This window comes from Mesoplodon mirus, assembly GCF_964341445.2.
Source record: "Mesoplodon mirus genome assembly, chromosome: 2".
In the NCBI taxonomy this organism is placed as follows: Eukaryota; Metazoa; Chordata; class Mammalia; order Artiodactyla; family Ziphiidae; genus Mesoplodon; species Mesoplodon mirus.
In genome coordinates this window covers 51939822-51955382 of record NC_138977.1, presented here as the reverse complement: position 1 = coordinate 51955382, position 15561 = coordinate 51939822, and the positions used below count along the sequence as shown (strand labels likewise).

General features: G+C 52.4%; 1 long non-coding RNA gene across 1 annotated transcript in view; it reads right to left on the bottom strand.

Moving 5' to 3' along the window:
• LOC309797223 overlaps positions 1 to 12595 on the bottom strand; it is a 447572-nt gene extending 434977 nt beyond the window's left edge. The window contains exon 1 of the long non-coding RNA XR_014292566.1: positions 12573 to 12595. This is a non-coding gene — a long non-coding RNA (uncharacterized lncRNA). The remainder of the gene's footprint in view (positions 1 to 12572) is intronic.
• Between the last annotated feature and the right edge of the window lie 2966 nt (positions 12596 to 15561).

Genomic DNA, 15561 nt, shown 5'->3' with positions numbered 1-15561 from the left:
GAGGGAAGGGCAATGAACTGATCCTCGCTTGCATAGCTTGATTTCCACCACTGTAAAGCAGCCCCAGGACAACGTTTTGGCCAGGATTACATTCAGCGTGGCTCTCCCTCTGTGGAGGCCCTCTGAACTGCACTGAAAGAATCCCTGAGCCTACGGAGCCCCCTGGCAACTCTTACCTGTCATCGCGCTATTGTGACGCAAGGTACACTGTAGGCCCAGCCTGACAGAAAGAACAGAAAAACCGGTCAACTTGTGAGACATTTGGACGATCCAAAGTCACCTCGGCCTGACTAAGTCATGAAGCGGGTAATGCTATGCACGGCATGCAAAAGACCCCGCCTGCAACGAAGTGTGATCCTAGAAAGGCCCCGTGTGGCCGAAAGTCTCCAGTCGTCAGTCAGAGAGTGCCGGTAACTGCGCTGTGGGGTTCAGTTGGAAACTGGAGCATGTGGGAGAAGCCCGACTCTCCCCCTTTGGAAAGTAGCTTCGGTGCAGCTTCCAAGCTGCCTGAACACCACAACACCAGGACACTGTTCACTCCACAGATGCCTCTGAGGAGCAGTGAGCTTTTGCAAAAGAAACCGGGTGCTTGCGCTTCCTTCCTGGGAGCTCAACCCAGAGCATACTGTAGCTAAAGTGCCAACTAAATGTGACCTCTAGTCTCAAGGTAAGGTGCACATTTTCCCATTACCAGAGGCAGGGGTGCACCAGTTTCCAGGAAGTCTTAGTCAAAGGACGGCTTTAGCTTTAGTATGCCTCCCAGTGCTCAAGACTCTCACGGGGGCACTTCTTTCCAAGGAAGTGCACCGTGTACCAAAAGCCTTCTGAGCACAATCAAGGGATACTCGGCTCTGGGACCATCCCTCACTATGCAGGTGAAAGGGCCGGCAACTAATCTGTTCGCTATGGCTAGCGTTCCACAGCTTTGAAACTGCCCCAGGAGCACGCTTCTTGGGCAGGGTTTCTTTCCATGCGGGTCTGCCACGTTGAGGACACCTATGCTGCCCTGAAAGAAATCACCGGGGATCCAATGCACTTTGGGGACTCGTGCTCGACGTCTCTCTAAGTGAGGCAGAAAGTAGACTTTAGGTCCAGCCCGAAATAAAGTAGAGATGTACCCTGAGCCTTGCTAGGCATTTGGAACATGCAAAGTCACCTAGGCCGCCTGAGGACATTTAGAGGATTATGCCATTCAGCACATGCAAAACAAACACACTGCATCCCAAAGTTTCATCGCAGAAGGCCGAATTGTGTTCCAAGGGCCTCCTTTGTCTTGTCAGAGGAGAGAGGGATATGTGCTGGGTGATCCGGTGTGTAATTGAGAAGCCTGGAAAAAGGCAGTATTTTCCCCCAGTTGAAAGGTAGATAGTGGCGGCCTCAAGGCTGACTGAAAGACAGTGCCGTTACCCGTCTTCTAGCCACTGCTAGGAATGCCTCAGGGAAGCAAGTGAGTTTTCTCCTACGAATCCAGGTGGTCGCCAGTGCCTGGCTAGGAGCTCATCCCACGGCTTGCCCTAGCTAAAGTGCGAAGGAAACGTGACCCCAGGCCTCAAGGTAAGCACGAGTGTTTCCTATCAGCAAAGTTTGCTGTGCAGCCATCTCCAGGATCCCTGACTCGATAGAGTGCTTTAACTCCTCTACGGCTCTACGGAGGCCACAGAGAGTCGCGTATGAATTCCCTTCTGAGGGAGAGCGTGGGTGCTGTGAGTCCCCTTTGTGTTTTCCGAGCCACACAGCGCAGAACAGGCTGTTGGGGTCAACCCTTTCTATGCAGAGGGAAGGGCAATGAACTGATCCTCGCTTGCATAGCTTCATTTCGACCGCTGTAAAGCAGCCCCAGGACAACGTTTTGGCCAGGATTACCTTCAACGTGGCTCTCCCTCTGTGGAGGCCCTCTGAACTGCACTGAAAGAATCCCTGAGCCTACGGAGCCCCCTGGCAACTCTTACCTGTCATCTCTCTGTTGTGACGCAAGGTACAGTGTAGGCCCAGCCTGACAGAAAGAACAGAAAAACCGGTCAACTTGTGAGACATTTGGACGATCCAAAGTAACCTCGGCCTGACTAAGTCATGAAGCGGGTAATGCTATGCACGGCATGCAAAAGACCCCGCCTGCAACGAAGTGTGATCCTAGAAAGGCCCCGTGTGGCCGAAAGTCTCCAGTCGCCAGTCAGAGAGTGCCGGTAACTGCGCTGTGGGTTCCAGTTGGGAACTGGAGCATGTGGGAGAAGCCCGACTCTCCCCCTTTGGAAAGCAGCTTCGGTGCAGCTTCCAAGCTGCCTGAACATCACACCACCAGGACACTGTTCACTCCACAGATGCCTCTGAGGAGCAGTGAGCTTTTGCAAAAGAAACCGGGCGCTTGCGCTTCCTTCCGGGGAGCCCAGCCCAGAGCATACTGTAGCTAAAGTGCCAACTAAATGTGACCTCTAGTCTCGAGGTAAGGTGCACGTTTTCCCATTCCCAGAGGCAGGGGTGCACCAGTTTCCAGGAAGTCTTAGTCAAAGGACGGCTTTAGCTTTAGTATGCCTCCCAGCGCTCAAGCCTCTCACGGGGGCACTTCTTTCCAAGGAAGTGCACCGTGTACCAAAAGCCTTCTGAGCACAATCAAGGGATACGCGGCTCTGGGACCATCCCTCACTATGCAGGTGAAAGGGCCGGCAACTAATCTGTTCTCTATGGCTAGCGTTCCACAGCTTTCAAACAGCCCCCGGAGCACGGTTCTTGGGCAGGCTTTCTTTCCATGCGGGTCTGCCACGTTGAGGACACCTATGCTGCCCTGGAAGAAATCACCGGGGCTCCAATGCACTTTGGGGACTCGTGCTCGACGTCTCTCTAAGAGAGGCAGAAAGTAGACTTTAGGTCCAGCCCGAAATAAAGTAGAGATGTACCCTGAGCCTTGCTAGGCATTTGGAACATGCAAAGTCACCTAGGCCGCCTGAGGGCATTTAGAGGATTATGCCATTCAGCACATGCAGAACAAACACACTGCATCCCAAAGTTTCATCGCAGAAGGCCGAATTGTGTTCCAAGGGCCTCCTTTGTCTTGTCAGAGGAGAGAGGGATATGTGCTGGGTGATCCGGTGTGTAATTGAGAAGCCTGGAAAAAGGCAGTATTTTCCCCCAGTTGAAAGGTAGATAGTGGCGGCCTCAAGGCTGACTGAAAGTGCCGTTACCCGTCTTCTAGCCACTGCTAGGAATGCCTCAGGGAAGCAAGTGAGTTTTCTCCTACGAATCCAGGTGGTCGCCAGTGCCTGGCTAGGACCTCATCCCACGGCTTGCCCTAGCTAAAGTGCGAAAGAAACGTGACCCCAGGCCTCAAGGTAAGCACGAGCGTTTCCTATCAGCAAAGTTTGCTGTGCAGCCATCTCCAGGAACCCTGACTCGATAGAGTGCTTTAACTGCTCTACGGCTCTCCGGAGGCCTCAGAGAGTCGCGTATGAATTCCCTTCTGAGGGAGAGCGTGGGTGCCGTGAGTCCCCTTTGTGTTTTCCGAGCCACACAGCGCAGAACAGGCTGTTGGGGTCAACCCTTTCTATGCAGAGGGAAGGGCAATGAACTGATCCTCGCATGCATAGCTTGATTTCGACCGCTGGAAAGCAGCCCCAGGACAACGTTTTGGCCAGGATTACATTCAGCGTGGCTCTCCCTCTGTGGAGGCCCTCTGAACTGCACTGAAAGAATCCCTGAGCCTACGGAGCCCCCTGGCAACTCTTACCTGTCTTCGCTCTATTGTGCCGCAAGGTACACTCTAGGCCCAGCATGACAGAAAGAACAGAAAAACCGCTCAACGAGTGAGACATTTGGACGATCCAAGTCACCTAGGCCTGACTAAGTCATGAAGCGGTTAGTGCTATGCACGGCATGCTGAAGACCCCGCCTGCAAAGAAGTGTGATCCTAGAAAGGCCCCGTGTGGCCGAAAGTCTCCAGTCTCCAGTCAGAGAGTGCCGGTAACTGCGCTGTGGTGTCCAGTTGGAAACTGGAGCATGTGGGAGAAGCCCGACTCTCCCCCTTTGGAAAGTAGCTTCGGTGCAGCTTCCAAGCTGCCTGAACACCACACCCCCAGGACACTCTTCGCTCCACAGATGCCTCTGAGGAGCAGTGAGCTTTTGCAAAAGAAACCGGGTGCTTGCGCTTCCTTCCTGGGAGCTCAACCCAGAGCATACTGTAGCTAAAGTGCCAACTAAATGTGACCTCTAGTCTCAAGGTAAGGTGCACATTTTCCCATTACCAGAGGCAGGGGTGCACCAGTTTCCAGGAAGTCTTAGTCAAAGGACGGCTTTAGCTTTAGTATGCCTCCCAGCGCTCAAGACTCTCACGGGGGCACTTCTTTCCAAGGAAGTGCACCGTGTACCATAAGCCTTCTGAGCACAATCAAGGGATACGCGGCTCTGGGACCATCCCTCACTATGCAGGTGAAAGGGCCGGCAACTAATCTGTTCTCTATGGCTAGCGTTCCACAGCTTTGAAACTGCCCCAGGAGCACGCTTCTTGGGCAGGGTTTCTTTCCATGCGGGTCTGCCACGTTGAGGACACCTATGCTGCCCTGAAAGAAATCACCGGGGATCCAATGCACTTTGGGGACTCGTGCTCGACGTCTCTCTAAGTGAGGCAGAAAGTAGACTTTAGGTCCAGCCCGAAATAAAGTAGAGATGTACCCTGAGCCTTGCTAGGCATTTGGAACATGCAAAGTCACCTAGGCCGCCTGAGGACATTTAGAGGATTATGCCATTCAGCACATGCAAAACAAACACACTGCATCCCAAAGTTTCATCGCAGAAGGCCGAATTGTGTTCCAAGGGCCTCCTTTGTCTTGTCAGAGGAGAGAGGGATATGTGCTGGGTGATCCGGTGTGTAATTGAGAAGCCTGGAAAAAGGCAGTATTTTCCCCCAGTTGAAAGGTAGATAGTGGCGGCCTCAAGGCTGACTGAAAGACAGTGCCGTTACCCGTCTTCTAGCCACTGCTAGGAATGCCTCAGGGAAGCAAGTGAGTTTTCTCCTACGAATCCAGGTGGTCGCCAGTGCCTGGCTAGGAGCTCATCCCACGGCTTGCCCTAGCTAAAGTGCGAAGGAAACGTGACCCCAGGCCTCAAGGTAAGCACGAGTGTTTCCTATCAGCAAAGTTTGCTGTGCAGCCATCTCCAGGATCCCTGACTCGATAGAGTGCTTTAACTCCTCTACGGCTCTACGGAGGCCACAGAGAGTCGCGTATGAATTCCCTTCTGAGGGAGAGCGTGGGTGCTGTGAGTCCCCTTTGTGTTTTCCGAGCCACACAGCGCAGAACAGGCTGTTGGGGTCAACCCTTTCTATGCAGAGGGAAGGGCAATGAACTGATCCTCGCTTGCATAGCTTCATTTCGACCGCTGTAAAGCAGCCCCAGGACAACGTTTTGGCCAGGATTACCTTCAACGTGGCTCTCCCTCTGTGGAGGCCCTCTGAACTGCACTGAAAGAATCCCTGAGCCTACGGAGCCCCCTGGCAACTCTTACCTGTCATCTCTCTGTTGTGACGCAAGGTACAGTGTAGGCCCAGCCTGACAGAAAGAACAGAAAAACCGGTCAACTTGTGAGACATTTGGACGATCCAAAGTAACCTCGGCCTGACTAAGTCATGAAGCGGGTAATGCTATGCACGGCATGCAAAAGACCCCGCCTGCAACGAAGTGTGATCCTAGAAAGGCCCCGTGTGGCCGAAAGTCTCCAGTCGCCAGTCAGAGAGTGCCGGTAACTGCGCTGTGGGTTCCAGTTGGGAACTGGAGCATGTGGGAGAAGCCCGACTCTCCCCCTTTGGAAAGCAGCTTCGGTGCAGCTTCCAAGCTGCCTGAACATCACACCACCAGGACACTGTTCACTCCACAGATGCCTCTGAGGAGCAGTGAGCTTTTGCAAAAGAAACCGGGCGCTTGCGCTTCCTTCCGGGGAGCCCAGCCCAGAGCATACGGTAGCTAAAGTGCCAACTAAATGTGACCTCTAGTCTCGAGGTAAGGTGCACGTTTTCCCATTCCCAGAGGCAGGGGTGCACCAGTTTCCAGGAAGTCTTAGTCAAAGGACGGCTTTAGCTTTAGTATGCCTCCCAGCGCTCAAGCCTCTCACGGGGGCACTTCTTTCCAAGGAAGTGCACCGTGTACCAAAAGCCTTCTGAGCACAATCAAGGGATACGCGGCTCTGGGACCATCCCTCACTATGCAGGTGAAAGGGCCGGCAACTAATCTGTTCTCTATGGCTAGCGTTCCACAGCTTTCAAACAGCCCCCGGAGCACGGTTCTTGGGCAGGCTTTCTTTCCATGCGGGTCTGCCACGTTGAGGACACCTATGCTGCCCTGGAAGAAATCACCGGGGCTCCAATGCACTTTGGGGACTCGTGCTCGACGTCTCTCTAAGAGAGGCAGAAAGTAGACTTTAGGTCCAGCCCGAAATAAAGTAGAGATGTACCCTGAGCCTTGCTAGGCATTTGGAACATGCAAAGTCACCTAGGCCGCCTGAGGGCATTTAGAGGATTATGCCATTCAGCACATGCAGAACAAACACACTGCATCCCAAAGTTTCATCGCAGAAGGCCGAATTGTGTTCCAAGGGCCTCCTTTGTCTTGTCAGAGGAGAGAGGGATATGTGCTGGGTGATCCGGTGTGTAATTGAGAAGCCTGGAAAAAGGCAGTATTTTCCCCCAGTTGAAAGGTAGATAGTGGCGGCCTCAAGGCTGACTGAAAGTGCCGTTACCCGTCTTCTAGCCACTGCTAGGAATGCCTCAGGGAAGCAAGTGAGTTTTCTCCTACGAATCCAGGTGGTCGCCAGTGCCTGGCTAGGACCTCATCCCACGGCTTGCCCTAGCTAAAGTGCGAAAGAAACGTGACCCCAGGCCTCAAGGTAAGCACGAGCGTTTCCTATCAGCAAAGTTTGCTGTGCAGCCATCTCCAGGAACCCTGACTCGATAGAGTGCTTTAACTGCTCTACGGCTCTCCGGAGGCCTCAGAGAGTCGCGTATGAATTCCCTTCTGAGGGAGAGCGTGGGTGCCGTGAGTCCCCTTTGTGTTTTCCGAGCCACACAGCGCAGAACAGGCTGTTGGGGTCAACCCTTTCTATGCAGAGGGAAGGGCAATGAACTGATCCTCGCATGCATAGCTTGATTTCGACCGCTGGAAAGCAGCCCCAGGACAACGTTTTGGCCAGGATTACATTCAGCGTGGCTCTCCCTCTGTGGAGGCCCTCTGAACTGCACTGAAAGAATCCCTGAGCCTACGGAGCCCCCTGGCAACTCTTACCTGTCTTCGCTCTATTGTGCCGCAAGGTACACTCTAGGCCCAGCATGACAGAAAGAACAGAAAAACCGCTCAACGAGTGAGACATTTGGACGATCCAAGTCACCTAGGCCTGACTAAGTCATGAAGCGGTTAGTGCTATGCACGGCATGCTGAAGACCCCGCCTGCAAAGAAGTGTGATCCTAGAAAGGCCCCGTGTGGCCGAAAGTCTCCAGTCTCCAGTCAGAGAGTGCCGGTAACTGCGCTGTGGTGTCCAGTTGGAAACTGGAGCATGTGGGAGAAGCCCGACTCTCCCCCTTTGGAAAGTAGCTTCGGTGCAGCTTCCAAGCTGCCTGAACACCACACCCCCAGGACACTCTTCGCTCCACAGATGCCTCTGAGGAGCAGTGAGCTTTTGCAAAAGAAACCGGGTGCTTGCGCTTCCTTCCTGGGAGCTCAACCCAGAGCATACTGTAGCTAAAGTGCCAACTAAATGTGACCTCTAGTCTCAAGGTAAGGTGCACATTTTCCCATTACCAGAGGCAGGGGTGCACCAGTTTCCAGGAAGTCTTAGTCAAAGGACGGCTTTAGCTTTAGTATGCCTCCCAGCGCTCAAGACTCTCACGGGGGCACTTCTTTCCAAGGAAGTGCACCGTGTACCATAAGCCTTCTGAGCACAATCAAGGGATACGCGGCTCTGGGACCATCCCTCACTATGCAGGTGAAAGGGCCGGCAACTAATCTGTTCTCTATGGCTAGCGTTCCACAGCTTTGAAACTGCCCCAGGAGCACGCTTCTTGGGCAGGGTTTCTTTCCATGCGGGTCTGCCACGTTGAGGACACCTATGCTGCCCTGAAAGAAATCACCGGGGATCCAATGCACTTTGGGGACTCGTGCTCGACGTCTCTCTAAGTGAGGCAGAAAGTAGACTTTAGGTCCAGCCCGAAATAAAGTAGAGATGTACCCTGAGCCTTGCTAGGCATTTGGAACATGCAAAGTCACCTAGGCCGCCTGAGGACATTTAGAGGATTATGCCATTCAGCACATGCAAAACAAACACACTGCATCCCAAAGTTTCATCGCAGAAGGCCGAATTGTGTTCCAAGGGCCTCCTTTGGCTTGTCAGAGGAGAGAGGGATATGTGCTGGGTGATCCGGTGTGTAATTGAGAAGCCTGGAAAAAGGCAGTATTTTCCCCCAGTTGAAAGGTAGATAGTGGCGGCCTCAAGGCTGACTGAAAGACAGTGCCGTTACCCGTCTTCTAGCCACTGCTAGGAATGCCTCAGGGAAGCAAGTGAGTTTTCTCCTACGAATCCAGGTGGTCGCCAGTGCCTGGCTAGGAGCTCATCCCACGGCTTGCCCTAGCTAAAGTGCGAAGGAAACGTGACCCCAGGCCTCAAGGTAAGCACGAGTGTTTCCTATCAGCAAAGTTTGCTGTGCAGCCATCTCCAGGATCCCTGACTCGATAGAGTGCTTTAACTCCTCTACGGCTCTACGGAGGCCACAGAGAGTCGCGTATGAATTCCCTTCTGAGGGAGAGCGTGGGTGCTGTGAGTCCCCTTTGTGTTTTCCGAGCCACACAGCGCAGAACAGGCTGTTGGGGTCAACCCTTTCTATGCAGAGGGAAGGGCAATGAACTGATCCTCGCTTGCATAGCTTGATTTCGACCGCTGTAAAGCAGCCCCAGGACAACGTTTTGGCCAGGATTACCTTCAACGTGGCTCTCCCTCTGTGGAGGCCCTCTGAACTGCACTGAAAGAATCCCTGAGCCTACGGAGCCCCCTGGCAACTCTTACCTGTCATCTCTCTGTTGTGACGCAAGGTACAGTGTAGGCCCAGCCTGACAGAAAGAACAGAAAAACCGGTCAACTTGTGAGACATTTGGACGATCCAAAGTAACCTCGGCCTGACTAAGTCATGAAGCGGGTAATGCTATGCACGGCATGCAAAAGACCCCGCCTGCAACGAAGTGTGATCCTAGAAAGGCCCCGTGTGGCCGAAAGTCTCCAGTCGCCAGTCAGAGAGTGCCGGTAACTGCGCTGTGGGTTCCAGTTGGGAACTGGAGCATGTGGGAGAAGCCCGACTCTCCCCCTTTGGAAAGCAGCTTCGGTGCAGCTTCCAAGCTGCCTGAACATCACACCACCAGGACACTGTTCACTCCACAGATGCCTCTGAGGAGCAGTGAGCTTTTGCAAAAGAAACCGGGCGCTTGCGCTTCCTTCCGGGGAGCCCAGCCCAGAGCATACTGTAGCTAAAGTGCCAACTAAATGTGACCTCTAGTCTCGAGGTAAGGTGCACGTTTTCCCATTCCCAGAGGCAGGGGTGCACCAGTTTCCAGGAAGTCTTAGTCAAAGGACGGCTTTAGCTTTAGTATGCCTCCCAGCGCTCAAGCCTCTCACGGGGGCACTTCTTTCCAAGGAAGTGCACCGTGTACCATAAGCCTTCTGAGCACAATCAAGGGATACGCGGCTCTGGGACCATCCCTCACTATGCAGGTGAAAGGGCCGGCAACTAATCTGTTCTCTATGGCTAGCGTTCCACAGCTTTCAAACAGCCCCCGGAGCACGGTTCTTGGGCAGGCTTTCTTTCCATGCGGGTCTGCCACGTTGAGGACACCTATGCTGCCCTGGAAGAAATCACCGGGGCTCCAATGCACTTTGGGGACTCGTGCTCGACGTCTCTCTAAGAGAGGCAGAAAGTAGACTTTAGGTCCAGCCCGAAATAAAGTAGAGATGTACCCTGAGCCTTGCTAGGCATTTGGAACATGCAAAGTCACCTAGGCCGCCTGAGGGCATTTAGAGGATTATGCCATTCAGCACATGCAGAACAAACACACTGCATCCCAAAGTTTCATCGCAGAAGGCCGAATTGTGTTCCAAGGGCCTCCTTTGTCTTGTCAGAGGAGAGAGGGATATGTGCTGGGTGATCCGGTGTGTAATTGAGAAGCCTGGAAAAAGGCAGTATTTTCCCCCAGTTGAAAGGTAGATAGTGGCGGCCTCAAGGCTGACTGAAAGTGCCGTTACCCGTCTTCTAGCCACTGCTAGGAATGCCTCAGGGAAGCAAGTGAGTTTTCTCCTACGAATCCAGGTGGTCGCCAGTGCCTGGCTAGGACCTCATCCCACGGCTTGCCCTAGCTAAAGTGCGAAAGAAACGTGACCCCAGGCCTCAAGGTAAGCACGAGCGTTTCCTATCAGCAAAGTTTGCTGTGCAGCCATCTCCAGGAACCCTGACTCGATAGAGTGCTTTAACTGCTCTACGGCTCTCCGGAGGCCTCAGAGAGTCGCGTATGAATTCCCTTCTGAGGGAGAGCGTGGGTGCCGTGAGTCCCCTTTGTGTTTTCCGAGCCACACAGCGCAGAACAGGCTGTTGGGGTCAACCCTTTCTATGCAGAGGGAAGGGCAATGAACTGATCCTCGCATGCATAGCTTGATTTCGACCGCTGGAAAGCAGCCCCAGGACAACGTTTTGGCCAGGATTACATTCAGCGTGGCTCTCCCTCTGTGGAGGCCCTCTGAACTGCACTGAAAGAATCCCTGAGCCTACGGAGCCCCCTGGCAACTCTTACCTGTCATCTCTCTATTGTGACGCAAGGTACAGTGTAGGTCCAGCCTGACAAAAAGAACAGAAAAACCTCTCAACGAGTGAGACATTTGGACGATCCAAGTCACCTAGGCCTGACTATGTCATGAAGCGGTTAGTGCTATGCACGGCATGCAAAAGACCCCGCCTGCAACGAAGTGTGATCCTAGAAAGGCCCCGTGTGGCCGAAAATCTCCAGTCGCCAGTCAGAGAGTGCCGGTAACTGCGCTGTGGGGTCAAGTTGGAAACTGGAGCATGTGGGAGAAGCCCGACTCTCCCCTTTTGGAAAGCAGCTTCGGTGCAGCTTCCAAGCGGCCTGAACATCACACCACCAGGAAACTGTTCAATCCACAGATGCCTCTGAGGAGCAGTGAGCTTTTGCAAAAGAAACCGGGCGCTTGCGCTTCCTTCCGGGGAGCCCAGCCCAGAGCATACTGTAGCTAAAGTGCCAACTAAATGTGACCTCTAGTCTCGAGGTAAGGTGCACGTTTTCCCATTCCCAGAGGCAGGGGTGCACCAGTTTCCAGGAAGTCTTAGTCAAAGGACGGCTTTAGCTTTAGTATGCCTCCCAGCGCTCAAGCCTCTCACGGGGGCACTTCTTTCCAAGGAAGTGCACCGTGTACCAAAAGCCTTCGGAGCACAATCAAGGGATACGCGGCTCTGGGACCATCCCTCACTATGCAGGTGAAAGGGCCGGCAACTAATCTGTTCTCTATGGCTAGCGTTCCATAGCTTTGAAACAGCCCCAGGAGCACGGTTCTTGGGCAGGCTTTCTTTCCATGCGGGTCTGCCACGCTGAGGACACCTACGCTGCCCTGGAAGAAATCACCGGGGCTCCAATCCACTTTGGGGACTCGTGCTCGACGTCTCTCTAAGTGAGGCAGAAAGTAGACTTTAGGTCCAGCCCGAAATAAAGTAGAGATGTACCCTGAGCCTTGCTAGGCATTTGGAACATGCAAAGTCACCTAGGCCGCCTGAGGACATTTAGAGGATTATGCCATTCAGCACATGCAGAACAAACACACTGCATCCCAAAGTTTCATCGCCGAAGGCCGAATTGTGTTCCAAGGGCCTCCTTTGGCTTGTCAGAGAAGAGAGGGATATGTGCTGGGTGATCCGGTGTGTAATTGAGAAGCCTGGAAAAAGGCAGTATTTTCCCCCAGTTGAAAGGTAGATAGTGGCGGCCTCAAGGCTGACTGAAAGACAGTGCTGTTACCCGTCTTCTAGCCACTGCTAGGAATGCCTCAGCGAAGAAAGTGTGTTTTCGCCTACGAATCCAGGTTGTCGCCAGTGCCTGGCTAGGAGCTCATCCCACGGCTTGCCCTAGTTAAAGTGCAAAGGTAATGTGACCCCAGGCCTCAAGGTAAGCACGAGTGTTTCCTATCAGCAAAGTTTTGTGTGCAGCCATCTTCATTAACCCTGACTCGATAGAGTGCTTTAACTCCTCTACAGCTTTCCGTAGGCAGAAGAGAGACACGTATGATTTCACTTCTGAGGGAGAGCGTGTGCGCTGTGAGTCATCTTTTTGTCTTCCGGGCAACACAACACAGAACAGATTGTTGGGGTCAACTCTGTCTACGCCGAGGGAAGGGCCATGAAGTGCTTCTCGCTTGCAGAGCTTGATTTCTACAGCTGTAAGGCAGCCCTGGGACAACGTTTTTGCCAGTATTACATTCAACGTGACTCTCCCTCTGGGGACGCCCTCTGAACGGCACTGAAAGAATCCCTGAGCCTACAGAGCCCCCTGGCAATTCTTACCTGTCATCGCTCTATTGTGACACCAGGTACACCGTAGGTGCAGCCTGACACAAAGTACAGAGAAACCGGTACAATTGTGAGGCATTTGGACGATGCAAAGTCACCTAGGCCTGACTAATCATTAAGCGGGTAATGCTATTCATGGCACACAAAACACCCCACCTCCAACGATGTGTGATCATAGAAAGGCCCAGTGTGGCCTAAAGTCTCCAGTCGCCAGTTAGAGAGTGCCGGTAACTGTGCTGTGGGGTCAAGTTGGAAACTGGAGCATGTGGGAGAAGCCCGACTCTCCCCCTTTGGAAAGCAACTTCGTTGCAGCTTCCAAGCCGCCTGAAAACCCCACCACCAGGATACTATTCACTCCACAGATGCCGCTGAGGAGGAGTGAGTTATTGCCAAAGAAACCAGGTGCTTGCGATTCCTTCCTGGGAGCTCTCCCCATGAGCATACTGTAGCTAAAGTGACAACTAAATGTGACCTCTAGTCTCGAGGTAAGGGGCACATATACCCATTACCAGAGAGAGGGGTGCACCAGTTTCCAGGAGGTCTTAGTCAGTGCACAGCTTTAGTTTTAGTGTGCCTCATGGCGCTCAAGACCCTCAGGTGGGCAATTCTTTCCAAGGAAGGACACTGTGTATCCAAAGCCTCCTGAGCACAATCAAGGGATACACAGCTCTGGGAACATCACTCACTATGCAGTTGGAAGAGACGGGTACTAATGTGTTCTCTATGGCTAGCGTTCCACAGCTTTGAAACAGCCTCAGGAACGTGGTTCTTTGCAGGATTTTGTTCCATGCGGGTGTGCCACGTTGAGGAGACCTAAGCTTCCCTGAAAGAAACCACCAGGGCTCCAATTCAGTTTGGGGACTCCTGCTCGACGTCTCTCTAAGTGATGCGGAAAGTGGACTTTAGGTCCAGCCCGAAAAAAAGTAGAGAGTTACCCTGAGCATTGCTAGGCATTTGGAACATCCAAAGTCACCTAGGCCTACTGAGGGCATTTAGAGGATTATGCCGTTCACCATATGCAGCACACATGGCAATCAAAAGTTTCGTGGCAGAAGGCCGAATTGTGTTCCAAAGGTCTCCCTTGGATTGTCAGAGAAGATAGGTGTATGTGCTGGGTGATCCAGTTTGTAATTGAGAAGCCTGGAAAAAGGCAGTATTTTCCCCTTTTGAAAGGTAGATGGTGGCGGCCTCAAGGCTGACTGAAAGACATTGCTGTTACCCGTCTTCTAGTCACCTCTGGGAATGCCTCAGTGAAGAAAGTGAGTTTTCTCCTATGAATCCAGGTGGTCTCCAGGGCCTTGCGATGAGCTCATCCCACGCTTGCCCTAGCTAAAGTGCGAAGTAAACGTGACCCCGGCCTCAAGGTAAGCACGAGTGTTTCCTATCAGCAAAGTTTTGTGTGCAGCCATCTCCATGAACCCTGACTCGATAGAGCACTTTACCTCCTCTATGGCTTTCCGTAGGCCGAAGAGAGCCGTGTATGAATTCCCTTCTGAGGGAGAGCGTGTGCGCTGTGAGTCCCCTTTTTGTTTTCCGAGCAACACAACACAGAACAGACTGTTGGGGTCAACTCTGTCTACGCCAAGTGAAGGGCAATGAAGTATTTCTCGTTTGCAGAGCTTGATATCTACAGCTATAAGGCAGCCCCAGGACAACGTTTTTGCCAGTATTACAATCAACGTGGCTCTGCCTCTTGGAGGCCCTCTGAACGGCACTGAAAGAAACCCAGATCCTAAAATGCATCCTGGCAACTCTTACCTGTCATCTGTCTATTGTGACGCCAGGTACACCGTAGGTGCACCCTGACAGAAATTACAGAGAAACCTGTACAATTGTGACGCATTTGGACGATCCAAAGACACCTAGGGCTGACTAAGTCATTAAGCGTGTAATGCTATTCATGGCACACAAAACACCCTGCATCCAACGATGTGTGATCATAGAAAGGCCCAGTGTGCCTGAAAGCCTCCAGTAGTCAGTCAGAGAGTGCTGGTAAAAGCACTGTGGGTTCAACATGGCAATTGGAGCACGGGAGAGAAGCCCGACTTTCGCCCTTTGGAAAGCAACATCGTTGCAGCTTCCAAGCCGCCTGAAAACCCCACCACCAGGATACTATTCACTCCACAGATGCCTCTGAGGAGCAGTGAGTTTTTCCAAAAGAAACCAGGTGCTTGCGATTCCTTCCTGGGCGGTCAGCCCACGAGCATACTCTAGCTAAAGTGCCAAATATATGTAACCTCTATTTTCGAGGTAAGGGCTGAGGTCCAAATTATAAAATATATGTGAGTTTTCAAACCAAAAAAAAAGGATGGTTGAGAAGACACCGACCTCTGTGGAGATGGACTATCATGCTTGGATCACACTAGGAAAAGCTGTAGGCATAGGGCTTTGGTCACTGCTGCTTCTAGGGCTTACCTGAACAACCTCCTCCTGGTGGTATTTAACTGAGAAGGGTAGGGAAAACAATTTCAAACTGCCACAAAGAAGTACCTTCCTTTCTGAAGCAGAAACACTTTCTCAATGCTATATGAAGGGCCTTCACTTCCAGATGGCTGGGAAAAAGATAATATTTCAGAAGGAGAAATCCGCACTGTTCGTGGAATCCTGGGGATGCTCAGAGGAGTTTTGCCAATGGTAGCTTTCATTGTGAACGTAGAACGTTTGGTGGAACCATTTGCAAGGCCAAGTTTAATGTTTCCTGGTTAGACCCGTCTCTCATACACGGAGAGTAGGACTTGCTTACTGGACACTGCAGGGAAAGTCTAGGGGCAGAGCCATCGCCTTAGGTGGAGGATCAAATGTAAGTCAAGTGCATGGGGAGCACTGTTAAAGAGACAGCTTGGCAAGATAAGAAGAAGCACTCACCTCAGCGTAAAAGGTAGAAGAGTCTAGAGGGAAGACTGTGTGAAATGAGTATCCAAAAAGCTGCATTCCAGAGCCCATGGGTGAATCTGATGCAGGCGAGATTACAGGAATTTCACAA